This window comes from Mauremys mutica, chromosome 8 (genome assembly GCF_020497125.1).
Source record: "Mauremys mutica isolate MM-2020 ecotype Southern chromosome 8, ASM2049712v1, whole genome shotgun sequence".
NCBI lineage: Eukaryota > Metazoa > Chordata > Testudines > Geoemydidae > Mauremys > Mauremys mutica.
In genome coordinates, this window is record NC_059079.1 from 59,610,167 (window position 1) to 59,626,766 (window position 16,600).

A 16,600-nucleotide genomic window follows, 5' to 3' on the forward strand; every position below is an offset into this window, starting at 1 on the left:
CTGTTGAAGAAACATGTATCACTTCTAACCAAGGCCAGAGCTCTGCAAAACAGCGCTTCCACTTAGGCACCAAAGTGGTTAGAAAATTGGGCCAGGAGCATCCCTCTGGGAGCGGCTGGGTGGCAAGTGCTTTGTAAAGGTCTGTAGTGAGGCGGTGTGGCTCCCCGCGACCCTGGAGGGTGCCGAGCCCATCCAGAGGCCGGAGTGGGCGGAGCTAGGTAGCTCTGAGCCCGCCCCTCAGCAGGTCAGGCAGCAACCCGGAAATATAAAGGCTCGTCCTCAGAGCTCAGTAAGCCCCCAGCTGCAGGAGAGACCAGATGTCTTCAGTCTAGCCCGTGACTGGGAAACCCCCATGGCTCAAGCTGCAGGCCAGGACTGGCCGGACTTGCCCTGCACCCACTACCCGGAGGAGTTACCAGACCTGCCCTGCGCCCGCTACCCCGAGGAACCCATGGTGCTGGACCCCCCAGAGGACAACACCTGGACCCAGGTACTACCTGAGGGGGAGTCTGGCAGTGACCCGGGGGCAGCCGACCCTAGTTTGGCTGCAGCACTGCCAGAGCCCATGTCAGTGTGTTGCGGCCAGGATCCCCACTGACTCAGCAGCGGGTCTTCGGCCGCTGCTAGGGCCCCGGGCTGGGACGCAGTGGAGTGGGAGGGCCTGCGTCCCACCTGCCACCCAACTCGTGGGTAGTCGTCTTCCCCCTCTCCCAGGCCTTTTGCCCCGCCCTGACCCAGGGCCTGGGCTTCCTATTGCTTGTAGTGTTGCTGCTCAGCCCTGCCTGAGGGCCTGAACCCACACTCCTTGTTGCCCCCTGACCCAGGGCCTTGGCTTCCTATTGCTTGTACTGTTGCTGCTCAGCCCTGCCTGAGGGCCTGAGCGCCGGGTTCATTATTGCCCTGCCCTGACCGAGGGCCTGGGCTTATGGTGCGTATTTCAGTTACCACAAGGGCTGCTGGGAGAGACCCCGTGGACAGACTAATTCCCCCAAACGTCAACTGTGGTTAGTGAGCTGGTGTGGCTCCCCGCCGCCCCAGAGAGGGTTGAGCCCTGGCTAACCCTTGTACAAGGTCACTCTCACAGGAGGGTGCTGAGCACTTGAAAATTTGGTCCTGAGCCTCTTCTTTTCCTGGGGATGGTACCCAATGTCCAGTCCAGGCAGGCAAAGAAATCCTCTTTCACAATCATTTCCTAAGTGCATTAGCACATAGAGAAGGGTGGGTAAGATGGGATCAAGGGGCCCCTTTATCTGTCTAACAGGGCAGCCTGTCCCTTAAGGGTCAGCTGGCCCTGTCCAATTAGCCCCGTCTGTGCCATAATTAGCTGCCTCTCCTTCTGAGGAGGTGGGACTAATGGGGTGGGTGTGAGTATGGCAAACAGCTGGGCTTTGTAAAAAGGCTTGAGAGGCACAGTTTGGGGAGCAAGCTGTGGTAGTGACTGCAGAAACCAGGCACCTCTGGTAGTGTGTGGCACCCACAGGGTGCAGCGTAGGTCTCTGAGATGCATGGGGAGGGAAGGCAGTGGGGGAAAGCTGCTAGGAGAGAAAGAGCCTCTGGGGAGAAAGTGTCCTGCTAAAGGAGCAAGAACTTTGCAGGCCTGTGGGAATAGGGGCAAAGAGCAGGGAACTCCAATGATTGATAGACTGTGAGAGAGACTCCAAAGGAAGCATACTGGGATCCAAATCTCTAAAAAAGACAGAAAGCCTTCAAGATAGCCTAGAAGGGGCAGAGAACTAAGCCCACAAGGTGGGTGGAAGAACAAGACTTCTGTTATCCTGGAAGGGGCCTGAACTTGAAAGGTGACCAGGCTGGAAGGCTGGTCCCCAGAAGATCCAGCCTGTTGCAGAACCAGCTTGGCTGACAACTGGGTGGTGCTGGAGTAGAAGAATCTCTGCAGTGCTGTGTCCTGACTAGAGGGGGTGCTCTGGTGGCAAGTACCCCCTATTGCAGTCTGCGACTAGTGGCAGCCTTTATTTACACTGTATTGGTTCTGCCAACAAGGGATCTGATACTGGAGCAGCCTTAGTGAGAGATCAGTGTCTCCCACCCATCTGGTGACTGGCTGGGTCAGCATTTTGCTCATAACCAGAGCTGACCTCAAAGCAAGACCCTCATGGCCCCTTGGCAGGGAGTGACCCAATAGGGGATCGTCCTGTGGTGGATTCAAGAGGAGGTGTCGTGAGCCTGTCTTCTAACCTGGTAACAGACATTCCAAGTGGGATTTGAGTGCCCCCCTCCCCCCAATGGATGCTAGGTAGGAGCTTTGCTTTGTGAGTCAGTGTTTCCTGCTTGTTCAATGGGGGCGGGTTGGCTGAAGATGGTGAGTTACAAGGTTCAGGGCCTGCTGCTCAGCAGAATCTGACTGTGGATAGAACATTTTCTTCCTTATTAGGGGTTTTTCTCAGGCGGTGAGAACTAAAAATATCTACAGAACAAAGATGAGTTCAAAGTCAGCACCAATACTTTTGACTCGGGCTCTCTTTTTAGCTGAAATAAATGCAAGGGTGTAAAAGTACATACCTGGAGGCACTTGCTGGCATGTAGCTGGGCCATTAAGGAGGCATTTGCTGGCCATTGCTGTGACAATAGCAACTTCATAGACCTCTGGCACAGGGACAGGCATGGAGTGGCTTCCAGGGGGAGAGGTTCTAGCTACGGAACAATCTTCCAGAGGAACCTAGACTTTGACTGTCTTTAGGAAACACTGCAAGGATGTCATCTCTGAGAAAGCCTTTCCACCATAAGTGACGCTCCCAATTCAAACACTTTTGAATCCAGTCCCCCTTAAAAAAAAAAACCCTAACCCAAGCAGAGTTCTGACCCAGTAAAGCGAGAACTGCCAGAGACTCCATGAAGTCTGCTAGGGGCTTTGCTATTGATTTTGCGTGGAAGCTGCTGAGATAGGGTTTTCAAGGCAATTCCTGCTTGCTATGGCTCATCCCCAGGCTCTTTTTATGGTGCCAGGAGATTTTGACCAGCTAAGCTCAAAACAACCAGTCCCCATCTGCACGGCTGCTTCATGTCTGTCTTTGGGCTTTTCCGGCAGGTGAAGTCAATCTACTTGGTAGATGACCTCAAACTGTAGATGCAACAAACACACAGGAGAGGAGTAAACTATCAAGTAACCTGGACAGATTAGTGGCTAGGGCAAAAAGCTAGGAATCAGGAGACTTGGTTTCGATCCCTGGTTCTGCCCCTGCACCAGTGTGACCTTAGCCAAACCCTTTCCCTTCTCTCTACCTCCGCTCCCCTCACTTATTATGACTAACAATACTTCCCTTCCCCTGGAGATGTATGCATGACCCGTCTATGCAAGAGCTATTCTTATGGGGGTGGCAGGAGACAAAGGGATTTTGGGGACCAATAGAGCAGTGTCCTACCCCCTGAAAAAGGAAATAAATAGAACAGATATAGACTGGAGCCATCAGATTCAACGGAGTTTATTTACAACCTGCCTCCTTAATACTGTCCTAATGTTTTTTTCCTGTCTCTGAGCATGTGGGATTGGGGTTGGAGGCTGGGAGGGGGAAGTGTCCCTGGCGAAGAGGGGGGGAAGCTCGTGCTCTCTCTCGCTCGCTCTCTCAAGAAGTGGCCCACACCGTATAAGGGCTTTTGATCTACTGTTCTAGCAAATATGTTCCCCATCAAAACCATCTGGGCAATATGATATTAAGAATTATTTCCATATGTTTAGCAAACTTTCTTGTGAGTCATGAGCAACATTTACAGCAGGCAGATGCTCGAGCTCGCCCAGCTCTGCCAGTGCCTCTCATTCCTGATCTGAAACCCCACTGATATGCCAGTCCTCGGCCCCCATGCAGCTCTAATAATATGTCTCCATTATTACCTGCAGCAGCCCTGCCATCCCAGTGCCAGGCCCTCTCGCAGCGCCGCTAATGCATGTCAATCCAGACCGGCAGCATCCCCCTGCGATGCGTCCTGGGCCTCCATGCAGCTCTGCTAATGCATGTCAATCGTAGCTTTCAACACCCCCTGCTAATCCAATTCAGGAGCACCACGTAGCTTTTCTCATGAATCTCAATCATGCCTTCAACGCTGCCTGTTGTTCTATCCTCCCCCCCACCAGTTCTCTGTCTTCACACTTCATTTCTGCCCTGCAGCACCCCAGCTCTCCCGGTACAAGGCCGCTCACAGCTTGGCCAGTGCTCGCCAACCCTGACCTCTGTTTCAGCCTTGGGCCTTGTCTGAGGAGGAGTGGGGTAAAGGGTCGACATCTGAACACTGCATAGCCAAAGAGAGATTTCCAGGGCTGTGTCACCGCAGGTCTCACTTTCACAAAATACCTAGGCTTCCCTTGGTGCAAGCGCAGGACTAAAGGGGGCAGCTTGAGAGAGGTGTGGAGGGTGTGAGGACAGTCACCCTCTGCACACAGTGATGGCTGTTGTCTGACAACCTACTGCACGTTGTTAAAGGTGGAGAAGGGCTGAATCTCTGGCCTCCCACCAGCTTCTCTGGTATTTTCAGCTGCCCATCTAGGGGATTACTTCACTAATGCTACCTCCTGCCCCGGGGCTGGCAACACGCTAGCAGCTGACGAACTGCCCTTTCTCTGCTCCAGCCACCTGGGTCCTGGGCCAATGCCCACTGAAGTCAATGGAAAGACTCCCACTGATTTCAAGGGGCTCTGGATCAGGCTCCGTGTTCACTACCCCTTGCTCCTCCTTCCTCTCTGTAGGCCTGATCCTGAGACATGCACCCTCAGCGCCCACTGACTTCAGTGGGATGTCCCAGGCGCAGAACACCTCTCCGGATCAGGGCCCTCTCTGGGGAGCAGGCATTGAGGGCGGAGAGCGCCCTGGCCAAGAGTCAGTTGGCTCAGGGCTGTTCCCCACCATCACTGTGGTGCCCAAACCTCAGAAGTGGGGACTGGAATCGGGGTTCCCCTGAGCTGGAGCACAAGGGTAGGGAGGTCCAAGGAGGAGGGAAAGTCAGAAGGTGGAGGGAGACCGACCCTGGGAAGCTTCAGGGCAGTTAAAGATCTTGGAGCACCTCATATGAGAGAGAAGCAGTGGCCTTTGGAGGAGAAAAGGAGGGTGGGGCTCAGAGTCTCCAAAGGAGGAGAAAGATCAAAGGTGTAAAGAGGCTGGTGCCTCCTGGACATGCTGCACGGCAGAAGGGGGAGCTGTCAGCAGAGGTGGCTCTTCCTCTTAGACGTGGCTGATTTTCAGTGAATCCCAGCACTTTCTGATTCTCTCTTTCCAACCTTGAAGCAGTTTCTTTCCCAGGGGCCCAGTGAAGGGTTGTGGGGGGAGATGATGTTCCTCCCCCCTGCAGGCCCGGTGGAGCTATCGGACATGGAGCCGGATTCTATTCTTGCTCATGTATTGTCGGTCCAATTGTTCACTACATTCCAGTGGCAGTATTTTCCTTGCAGGGGGCGATGGATGAGCCAGAAAGAAGCTGGCTTTGTTTAGGGCTGGAGTGTGAACCCCTTCATTGCTGGCAAGCCGTTACTGCCAATCACAAGTGCCAAACCAGCATTAGTCAGGCCCAGAAGGCTCATGAGTCTGGCTTAAAAATCAGGAGAGTGAAAAAAAAATCATCCAGTGGGAGGTTCTTTCTTTGCACCTTTGGGGTGCGCTCTGGCCATGTTGTCAAGCTTTTCTCCTCAACCAGCAAGGCTGGGAACTTATTATTGAAAGAGGAGCTGCGATTTCCCCATAGTCACCTGAGTTCAGGAACTAGGCCTTCTGTTACTCAGGTACAGCCCCTTGGAGTCAACGCTCATCAGTGTAAGGGGTTCACGATTGGCCATTATGGATCCTGGGCAGAGGTTGAGCGGTTATCTCGCATACAAATCCCTTTTCCTTGTCAATTGAGCAGATCTGGTTATGGAGTCGCAGGAAGACAATAAACGGCTGGTTGGTTGGTGGGGGTTTTTAGAATCCCCTTTCGGAGCAGGGCCAAATTTGAAAAGACTGTGGCTTGGGTCATCCCTGAAATAGGTTGGATGCGCACTAGTGAGTGAGAAACTGTTGGAGACACTGGCCTCATGGATCAAGTATCTGTCTCGTATTTGAAAGGTTCTGAGCCCTGGAGTGTTTTGCAAGCTGTAGCTAGGAGTAATCTACCCCAGGCTTTTCCATAGCACCAAGTGCCAGAATGAAATTAACTAAGGCCCTTTTTTGGCTGAACATCAGGAGGCTTTCCTAACAGAGAGATCTACTGGGCTGTATATAGCCTCCCAAAAGAATTGCTGGTGATTTCCAACTGGCCAGGTCGAAGCACTGGAGAAAGGATTGTATTGAGAAATCCTGCATTGGCCCCCGAGGATCAGACCGAGGAGCGAATACATCAGGTGCATCTCTTATTTCTGTGGTTCTAGGGACTGACTGCCCCTCTGCAGAAATAGGAAGTGGCTGTGAAGCCCTGACTCCAAAATGCTGTAGAGCTAGAACTGGACGTGTGGCACCAATTCACCTGCTCCGATTCAGTCGCCCAAACCCTTCCGCTGCTGTCCTCGGTGAATGTCGCCTGAGGCCGCTGCTCTTCAGAATGCCCAGGGGCCCATGGCAGGCCTCTTGCCCTAACGCCGTGCAGCCGCTGCACCCAGAGAGTGCTGCCAGGGGCAGGCTCCCTCTAGGGCCCACGCTTCACCCTGCTGTTTTGCTGTCGGTTCTGCATGCGCAAACAGGGAGCGGTTATCCCCTCCTCTGGGCCCCGGGCTGAGCTCCCCTGGCACTGCTGATGCAGCTGAATGGAAAATGTAACAAACAATTCACTACAGTGATCATCTCTCCCCTGGGGCCCAGCAGCAGGGAAGAGGAGGAAGTAAACATACAAGCGACCATATATGGCACTTGTAAGAGTCTGTGGCTGCTCCAAATCCCAGCTCTGCCTGGTGGCTTTTAATCTTTAACCTTTTCAAAGGGAACAGGCAGATCCCCTAAATGGAATCAGTGGGAGTCAGGGACCTAAATACTTTTGAGAATCTGGGCCTGAGAGACTGGGGGCTCGTTCCTGTGAGGTGCTGACTTCAGTGGAGACTGAGGGTGCTCTGTCAGCAGGATGGAGCCCTTGCTGAGTAAGGAGTGAGCTGGGACCAGAGCTGTACATGTGACCACCCTCCAGGGCAGGGGGGAGTTTCTGTCTTTCTGACACTCTCTGTTTTCCTGGACTTAGCTGCAAATCCTCTCTTGTCCCTTGTGTCTGGCTTCATTTCTTCCTCCCCGGCCGCAACATCAAGTTAGTGACAGAAGTGTTCTGGCACTGAGCGCAACTGGCCAGGCATCGGCTCCTGTGACCTGCTGGCAGGGCCAGCTCCAGGCACCAGCTCAGAAAGCAGGTGCTTGGGGCGGCCAAGGGGAAGGGGTGGCACGTTGGGCTCTTCGGCGGCGGGTCCCTCTCGGAAGGAAGGACCTGCTGCTGAATTGCCGCCAAAGAAGAAAGCGGCGTGATGGAGCTGCCGCGGATCACGATCGCGGCTGTTTTTTTTTTTTTTTCCTTCGCCACTTGGGGTGGCAAAAACCCTGGAACCGGCCCTGCCTGCTGGCCCTGAACTCTGGCAGTGTGGTGGGGTGTGTTACACAGAGTCACCCCTTGTTGCAGAAGGGGATGCAGAACAGTTATCAGCTTCCTTGAGCTGAGCAGAGCCCAGGCGATCTGGAGGCTGCTAGACTCCCACAAGGTTTTGGGCTCTGTTCTCCTTTCAGTCACACCATGCAGGATTCCCATGATACTTTGGTGTGACCTCAGCCTAAGTGGAAGGAGAACCAGGTGCTGGGATTATAGTGGCTCTGAGCAGCAATTAGAGCAATTCCCTCTATTTTCAGTGCCCTGCCGACTCATAGACTCCCTGACTTTAAGGTCAGAAGGGACCATTATGATCATCTAGTCTGACCTCCTGCACAATGCAGGCCACAGAATCTCACCCATCCACTTCTATAACAAACCCCTAACCTATGTCTGAGTTACTGAAGTCCTCAAATCGTGGTTTGAAGACCTCAAGGTGCAGAGAATCCTCCAGCAAGTGACCCGTGCCCCATGCTGCAGAGGAAGGCAAAAAACCTCCAGGGCCTCTGCCAATCTTCCCTGGAGGAAAATTCCTTCCTGATCCCAAATATGGTGATCAGTTAAACCCTGAGCATGTGGGCCAGACTCACCAGCCAGCACCCAGGAAAGAATTCTCTGTAGTAACTCAGATCCCAACCCATCTAACATCCCATCACAGACCATTGGGCATATTTACCTGCTAATAATCAAATATGAATTAATTGCCAAAATTAGGCTATCCCATCATACCAGCCCCTCCACAAACTTACCAAGCTTAGTCTTGAAGCCAGATATGTCTTTTGCCCCCACTACTCCCCTTGGAAGGCTGTTCCAGAACTTCACTCCTCTAATGGTTAGAAACCTTTGTCTAATTTCAAGTCTAAACTTCCTAGTGTCCAGTTTATATCCCTTTGTTCTTGTCTCCACATTGGTACTAAGATTAAATAATTCCTCTCCCTCCCTGATATTTATCCCTCTGATATATTTATAAAGAGCAATCATATCCCGCCCCCCCAACCTTCTTTTGGTTAGGCTAAACAAGCCAAGCTCTTTAAGTCCCCTTTCATAAGACAGGTTTTCCATTCCTCAGATCATCCTAGTAGCCCTTCTCTGTACCTGTTCCAGTTTGAATTCATCCTTCTTAAACATGGGAGACCAGAACTGCACACAGTATTCCAGATGAGGTCTCACCAGTGCCTTGTATAACGGTACTAACACCTCCTTATCTTTACTGGAAATACCTCGCCTGATGCATCCCAAGACCGCATTAGCTTTTTTAATGGCCATATCACATTGGCGGCTCATAGTCATCCTCCTCTGTTGGGGCAGTAGGTTTGCACACCCCACATATGTGTTCTCCTGACGCTCAGCACTGTGCATGTCCCAGAGTGACCATTATCTAGCTGATGCCGTGTGACAGCTGTGAGCTCTTCAACAAGCTTGCAGGCTCTCCTTTTCATTCGCTGGGATCAGGCTCTTGAGAGCTGGGATCAGGGCGCAGAGCTACGGAGGGGAATTCAGGGCTGGGTTCTGCAGTCTCTGACTGAGACAGACAGGCAGAGTATTTTCACATAGGAAGACACTCCAGTCTCCCCAGCGTCTAGTCTTGCAGTGCTACAGACTGGAAGGATTGTCTAGTGGTTAGAGCACTAGCTGGGAACCTGGCTTCAATTCCCTCCTCACCACAGACTGCCTGCCTGCCCATGGGCAAGTCCCTGAGCCTCTCTGGGCCTCAGAGCCCCATCTGTACAACAGAGAGCCTAGTAGCACTTCAGAGAGGCACTGTGCTGGCTTGATTGCCTAGCTCCCTGCTGCTACAAGGTCTAGAGCCACCAGGACCTGGTTGCGCCTATGCACCCTGCCCGCCACGTTTTTTCATGCATTCCTGGCTGTTCGTAACACATGTGCTGTGGCTTGTGGAATTGGATGCTGTGGGAGGTACACGGGCAGAGCCACTGGCACTCAATGGCAGTAGATCTCCATGGCATTCCAACGTTGCTTTCCCTTAGAAGGCAGAGATGTTCCTCACTGCGTCTCCCATGCCTCCCCCTCGCAGTATGTCAAATGGGGGAGGCTGCCAGTGTCTGTTCTGGGGAATGTGGTGTGACACTGCACCGGGTCTGAAGTTTAGTGGGCTGTGTTTATGCTTGTTGGCAGGCCTGAGCCAAAGCACACTGAAGTCACAGGAAAGGATCCCGTGAACTTCACTCAGCTTGGGATCGGGCCCTGTGAAAACTCTTTCTTTGCAGAAAAGACACTTTTCTTTCCCTTCCCATCACATGCATGTTGGTTTGTTACTGCAGGTAACTGTTGGTTTGGTCCTGGTGCTGGGCTGTGTGGGCTGCTCTGATCCTGCTGGCAGGCTGCTGGGCAGTTGGATTTGGTTGTTTTTATGGGGTGGGAGGAGTGCTGAGTGGGTTGTAAATACATGCAGAATCACTCTTTTTCTCTCACACGTGCACACAAATACACTCACATGGATGCTTTACCATAGAGAAGGGGAGGCAAGTTTTGGGCTTGTCAATCCCTCTCTTTGATCCTTTCTCCGCTTCTCAAATCGGTTCCCTCACAGAATATTCCTCCTATAAATGGATACTCTGGGTATAAGACTTTACCTTAGGGCAGCTTCTCAGGGTGTCTGTGGGCTGTCCCATGGCCCAAAATGTCTGCAGTGCTGAGTGCAAGGGCTACTGCCCACCATACCCTGATGTGCCTCTCCCTGTCTCCCCCCCACCCCCCTGAGTTGGGTTTCACAAGGGGCAGGGTATAGAGGGACCAGAGCGAGGGGAAGAATTGGCCCTAGTGGGTGAGAATCACTTCTTACTGCAGCATACTCTCTCGGCTTCCTAGATCAAAGCCAGGCGCTGCAGATCTTCCAGGCTGCTGGTTAACACACCTCTTCAGGTAGACCACAGGGATAATAGAAATTAGAGCTAGAAAAACCTATTAGGTCATCTTTCCCCCGTGGCCAGCGCAGGGTTGTTCCCTCTGCTGCATTCTCCAGTGCTTTGTCTAGCCCAGCTTTCAAATGACTCAAGCAACGGGACTCCAGCTGCTTCCCTCGGGAGCCTAGTCCACGGTCTAATAGATCTGACTGATAGGAAATGTTTCTTGATATTCGCTCAAAATTTTCCTTTGCTTAATTTCACCCCATCACTTCTGCTTTTACAGTGTGCGTCTCTCTCCACCCCCTGGGCCGGATCCCTGGCTGGTGTGAGTCAGGGAAGCTATACTGGTTTACACCAGCTGAGGATCTGGCCTGCCCTACCTAACTCTGTGTATGGATTCCTAGATTATCTGTCCCCAGCTGCATGTTCTTCCTTGACAAAGCAAGATGCCCATCTGTCATCAGAAAGATGCCCCTGAATTAATTTTGATGCTCTGTCACTGAGAATCCAAATGCTCTGGTCCCCAAAGGGGGTATGTCCGTCTGGGAGAAGGAGCGGGCAAAGCTGCTGGTGTCTGGTGAAAGGAGGCATTCCTCTGGTGCCCCCCAAAAAGAAGGGGATCAGAGGGACCTGCCAGCTCAAGCAGCCTAGGTGCCATCTGCTGGAGAGATCTGGGTTGGCTGGCAGAACCTGGCAAGGGGCAGACAGGACAGAAGCAGAAAGGAATGAGCAGGAGATAGGGAAGGGAGGGAATTGGGCATTCTCAGCCAAGTTGTATGCTGGGTTTCCGTGGGTTAGATCCCATATGCGCATATAGACAGTACCCACACCAGCTCCTGTCAGCAGGGCCCATGTTAGCAAAGTGACAACTGGGGGGCGCCATAATCTCCCTCCTCTGCAGGGCCAAAAATGGGGGCAGCTTTGGCCAAGTAGAAGGCAAGGCTGGGGCAGCCAGAGGATTTACACAGCTGGCTTGGAAGTCCTGACCATAAGCTAAAGCTCCCCTCCCCCTGCACAATCCCTGAGAGCTGGGAGGCAAGGGAGGTGAATCAGTGAGCTGGGCAGGCTCAGGGTGTTTGTACCTCCCTGCACCAGCAGGGGACAGTCTATTCCGACACCTCTAATGGATGAGCGTTGGGGCTTCTTGGCCAGGACCAAGGGGGTTGATAAAGTTGGAGGCAGCAGCTTAATCTAACCCCTCTCATTACCTTTTCCTGCCATACACTTTTGCACCCTCAACACGTACGTGTGTGCATTGAACGCTCACCGACTGGCCGATCAGTGTAAACTGCACCCCTCGGTTGCTCTGCCACGCTCACCCCTGTCCCTTGAGCTCAGTGAGTTCACAGCTGAACGCTGCGCGGAGTGCCATCTGTGTGTGCCAGGCTGCACTCTGCAGCATCTGGCCCACAGCGTGGGAACTGAGGGCCCATCTTCATCATGGAAACAACCACAGTTAAACTGTGGTTCAGAGTCCCGTGCGCTGTGGAGAGCCTAGTGCTACTGGGAGGGAGACGGACAAGAGGGATCATCCCATCTCTGTACAGCTGGGTCAGAGACGTTTGCTGGGGCTGGACCCTGTATTTATCTGGGTCTCTGAACCACGTTACAACCTCGGCGCTGGATTCTCTCTCAGGAGATGGTGACGTGGATAAAAGGTAAACCACACAGAGGTGCCCCAGGTCGTGGGCTGATGCGGATGGATTACCATGGGCTACAGCAGCTGGGGATGATCAGCACCATGTTTGATGTCACAAGCTCATGAGCCCTGGGCCCATGACGTGGGACAATGGGAGATAACACACCGTCCCCGGGCTCAGAACAGGAGCCAGTGCTAGTAGGCGGATCTGTTCAGGTTCAGCAGAGGGCACCATCCACTTGAGCACTCTCTCTGTGGGAGGGTCCCCCCGCCCCAGAAGCCCAGGCTCTGAGACCCGCAGCAGGAGGAGGGAAAACGATGCAGAAAATATCTCGCTGTGCTTCCTTCTCTAGCAGTGGGTGACAGATGGCACATTGGCCGCGGTGCACGCATGATGAGCATTTCCTATCGGGGGGCTGGACTCGAGACAGCGCAGCCAGGCACGCTGACAGCATGGGGTCGGCCGGGGCGCAGAGCGCAGCAGCCGCTTCAAAAGGCGCAATGTAATGTGACATGGCACCACTGGCCCCCGACAGCAGCAGCAGGAGCGCTGCCATTCAGAACTGTCTCTAACTTGCCTCAGTACTAACAGCGCCCACTGCTTCAGTATGGACTATCCTGCTCCTCCGCCTTCAAGCTCTGCTCCTGGCTTCACGGCTAGTTCATGCCTGAGAAGTAGACAGACCCCAGAGATCAGGCCCTGTCTGGGTGTGTGCATGCACCTGTGTGGCTGGGTGTAACTTTGTCCTGTGTGGGTTTGTGCTTGTCTGTCCAGGTGCTGTTTGTCCAGCCCTGTGAGTCTGTGTGGGGGCGTCTCAGGTCTCGGCATGTGTGCATGGGCTTGGGCATGTGGTTCCTAGAGGGTTCACATGTGTATGCACATTAGGTTTCCCTGTGGAAGCCTGGCTATTGAGTCAAGGGTGACCAGATGTCATGATTTTATAGGGACCGTCCTGATAGGCGGGGCTTTATTTCATGTAAGCACCTGTTACCCCCACCACCGCCCGTCCTGCTTTCTCACACTTGCTCTCTGGTCACCCTAATTGAGTCTCCTTGGTGCCTAGGAAGCATCACTGAACCCAACACTAGAGCTTATGCTTCGAAATATTTCTTTGACCAAAACAATAGAACTTTCCATGCGAAATGTCGGATTTTGATGGTGGATTTTCATCAAAAATCCTGGAATTTTCAAGCTCCTGATGCATAGTTGTTGTTCTCTCTTCCCCCCACCTCCCCATTAAAACTCTCAAAGAAAAATTCCAATGGAAATAAGAAAGTGTTTGTCAATTTTTTCATGAGAACAAAGTCCATTTCCTGAGCAGTTCTGCCTAACCCTGTTCTGGTCCCTCCCAGCCATCCAGTACCCCCCTTCCCTGCAACTGATTGTAGGTAGCTGGCTTGACACCTCTCAACCTAGTCCCTCTTCATGGCACAAATCGATAGCCCAGATGAAGCTTGCTCTGAGATAAAAACTGGAGGGCAGAAATAGGCTGGCAGGTCAGTTTATCACTCACTGCCCAAAAGGAGTTGCCGAGATGGAAACCTTTCTTGGGTCTGGGGTCTCTAGTCCTACCCATACCAGCCTGCAGGGAGGGGAGATGGCAGGTGCTGGGAAACAGGTGGAGTTTGAGAGTACAGCCAGCAGCTAGATGAATAATAAAGGCACCTTGCTCACTCGGGTAGGTTTAAGGTGAGAAATAACAGGATTAGAAAGAATGTCAAATTGCTGAGTCCTGCAGACCTGAATCACAAACTGCTTTTAAGCTGCCCGGCTTTCTTTCCTGCAGCTGCTAATTCATCTCTGCTTCAGGGAAAGGAAAGGAGTGACCACACAGTGGGGGCGTGGTCAGCTAATAAGGAAGTGGAACAGCTGGGGCTGCGGAGGCAGGGTGGGAGTGGGGAGAGAGCATCAATATTTGGGATAGGAGGCGGGGGCAAACAAACTCAGAGGCTTTTGCATCAAATCTCCGCTTCTGATTCAGCTTCTCATGTTAGGACGTGCTTTGGTCCCAACCCCAGCAGCCCTGGTTAGTATAAGAATGTGAGAGGCCCCCGTCAGAAGCAGGGACCCACTGGGCCAGGCGCTGTGAGCATACATGGTGAGAGACAGCCCCTTGCTCTAAAGAGCTTGCAATCTAGACAGGATGGTCTAACCCCCTCTTCGCAGATGGGGGAACTGATGGGAAGAGATGTTATTTGCCCAGGGTCACACAGTTAATCTGCAGCTGATTCAGGCATGTTCCCCTGATCTCCTGCCTTCCAAGCCAGTGCCTTAACCTCAAGATCCATCCTCCTTTTGCCTCTGGAGAGACAACACCTCCTGTAGGAGAGTCTAGAGCTTCCAGCCTGGAAAGGAGGGGGTCAACCCAAGTACCTTGTCACAACACCCAGAAACAGAACCCAGAAGCTTGTTCTACAGCAGGTACTACAACACAGTGCACAGCTACGCACTGTGATCCTGCTCCTTTTGAAGTCAATGGCAAAGCAATCCCTGGAGATGTACAGTGTAACTGTATATCAGGTGTAGTTCAATTATTAAGGCATTAGCTAATTGTCAGGGACATTAACATAGATTTTTGTCAGGCCGTGTACATTTTCCAGATCACTTTCTGCAGTAGATTATATTTAATTTAAAGAAGGGCCAAACACCTGAAATTCACCATGGGCCAGATCCCCAGCTGGTATGAATTGGCGGAGCTCCACTGATTCAATGCCAATTTATACCAGCGGTGGGTCTGGCCCCTTGGCTTCAATTCTCTGTTGCTTGCTCAAGGGGCTGCAAATGGCAACTCCTACACCAGTGCCAGCTCCTGCGTCCCACGGGAACTGTCATCCCCTTGGGATTCCACCTTCCAAAGGAGTCCTACCAGCCCAGGTTGTCCCATGCGCAGCTCTGATTCAGTGCCGCTCCTCCCCAGCCAATGCCTCCTGGTCTGGGTGCTGTAGTAATTGGCTATCAGCCCCTTGGCAGAGTGCTTTCCTCCACCCCAATCCCTCCTTCCATCCACCCCCAGTCCTGGTAGATTTTCTATGTCGCCGGAAGCCAGAGTAAGTTCTGAGTGAATCAAGCCCAGCATATGTGAAACATATATTCAGGATAATCTTATCACGTATTTATTCAGCACAGAGCAACTCAAAGCACTTTACAGGCTGGGGGGGGGGCAGGGGGAATGCAGCAGATGTTTTGCAGAGCAACATTATGCAGCAGTTTAGGATGTACATGAAAACTGTCTCCAGTTGAAAATTGCAGAGAGAATCTGAAGGAGGTGTAATTACCAGGATGGGAATTCAGACGTGGCAATTTGGGGCTTGACACGGCGCCCCCTAGCACCGTGCTGGGGCACTGTTTCGGAGAGAAGGTTGCTGTCTACTCAGTCATCAACTCTATTTCCTGTATCAGAGGGGTAGCCGTGTTAGTCTGGTTCTGTAGAAGCAGCAAAGAATCCTTTGGCACCTTATAGACTAACAGACGTTTTGTAGCATGAGCTTTCGTGGGTGAATACCCACTTCTTCGGATGCAAGTGGTGGAAATTTCCTGGGGCAGGTATATATAAGCAAGCAAGAAGCAAGCTAGAGATAACGAGGTTAGATCAATCAGGGTGGATGAGGCCCTGTTCTAGCAGTTGAGGTGTGAAAACCAAGGGAGGAGAAACTGGTTCTGTAATTGGCAAGCCATTCACAGTCTTTGTTTAGTCCTGAGCTGATGGTGTCAAATTTGCAGATGAACTGGAGCTCAGCAGTTTCTCTTTGAAGTCTGGTCTTAATCAGATCAGTGGCACCGCTATGGGCACCCGTATGGCCCCACAATATGCCAATATTTTTATGGCCGACCTGGAACAACACTTCATCAGCTCCCGTCCACTCACGCCCCTTCTCTACCTACGCTACATCGATGACATCTTCATCATCTGGACCCATGGGAAGGAGACTCTGGAAAAATTCCACCACGATTTCAACAGCTTCCACCCCTCCATCAACCTCAGCCTGGACCAATCTACACAGGAGGTCCACTTCCTAGACACCACGGTGCAAATAAGTGATGGTCACATCAACACCACCCTATACCGAAAACCTACCGACCGCTATGCCTACCTTCATGCCTCCAGCTTCCATCCCGGACACACCACAAGGTCCATTGTCTACAGCCAAGCACTGAGGTACAACCGTATCTGCTCTAACCCCGCAGACAGAGACCAACACCTAGAAAATCTCCACCAAGCATGCTCAAGACTACAGTACCCACACGAGGAAATAAGGAAACAGATCAACAGAGCCAGACGTGTACCCAGAAGCCTCCTACTGGAAGACAAACCCAAGAAAGAAACCAACAGGACTCCACTGGCCATCACATACAGTCCCCAGCTAAAACCCCTACAACGCATCATCAGGGATCTACAACCCATCCTGGACAATGATCCCACACTTTCACAGGCCTTGGGTGGCAGACCAGTTCTCGCCCACAGACAACCTGCCAACCTGAAGCATATTCTCACCAGCAACTGCACACCGCACCATAGTAACTCTAGCTCAGGAACCAATCCATGCAACAAACCTCGATGCC

The 16,600-nt window shown here is 52.4% G+C and overlaps 2 protein-coding genes across 4 annotated transcripts in view; one reads left to right on the forward strand and one right to left on the reverse strand.

Moving 5' to 3' along the window:
* BRINP2 (BMP/retinoic acid inducible neural specific 2) overlaps positions 1-16,600 on the reverse strand; it is a 61,650-nt gene that overhangs the window by 34,360 nt on the left and 10,690 nt on the right. Inside the window, exon 1 of one of the 3 annotated variants that reach the window (XM_045026816.1) lies at positions 3,848-4,862. The exons of the other annotated variants lie outside the window; for them this stretch is intronic. The gene's annotated coding sequence lies outside the window, so the exon portion shown is untranslated. Of the gene's footprint in view, positions 1-3,847; positions 4,863-16,600 lie in introns of those variants that run through there. 3 annotated transcript variants of the gene reach the window in all.
* The window catches only part of ASTN1 (astrotactin 1), a 239,963-nt gene continuing 223,749 nt past the window's right edge, over positions 387-16,600 (forward strand). The window contains exon 1 of the mRNA XM_045026814.1: positions 387-490. The gene's annotated coding sequence lies outside the window, so the exon portion shown is untranslated. The remainder of the gene's footprint in view (positions 491-16,600) is intronic.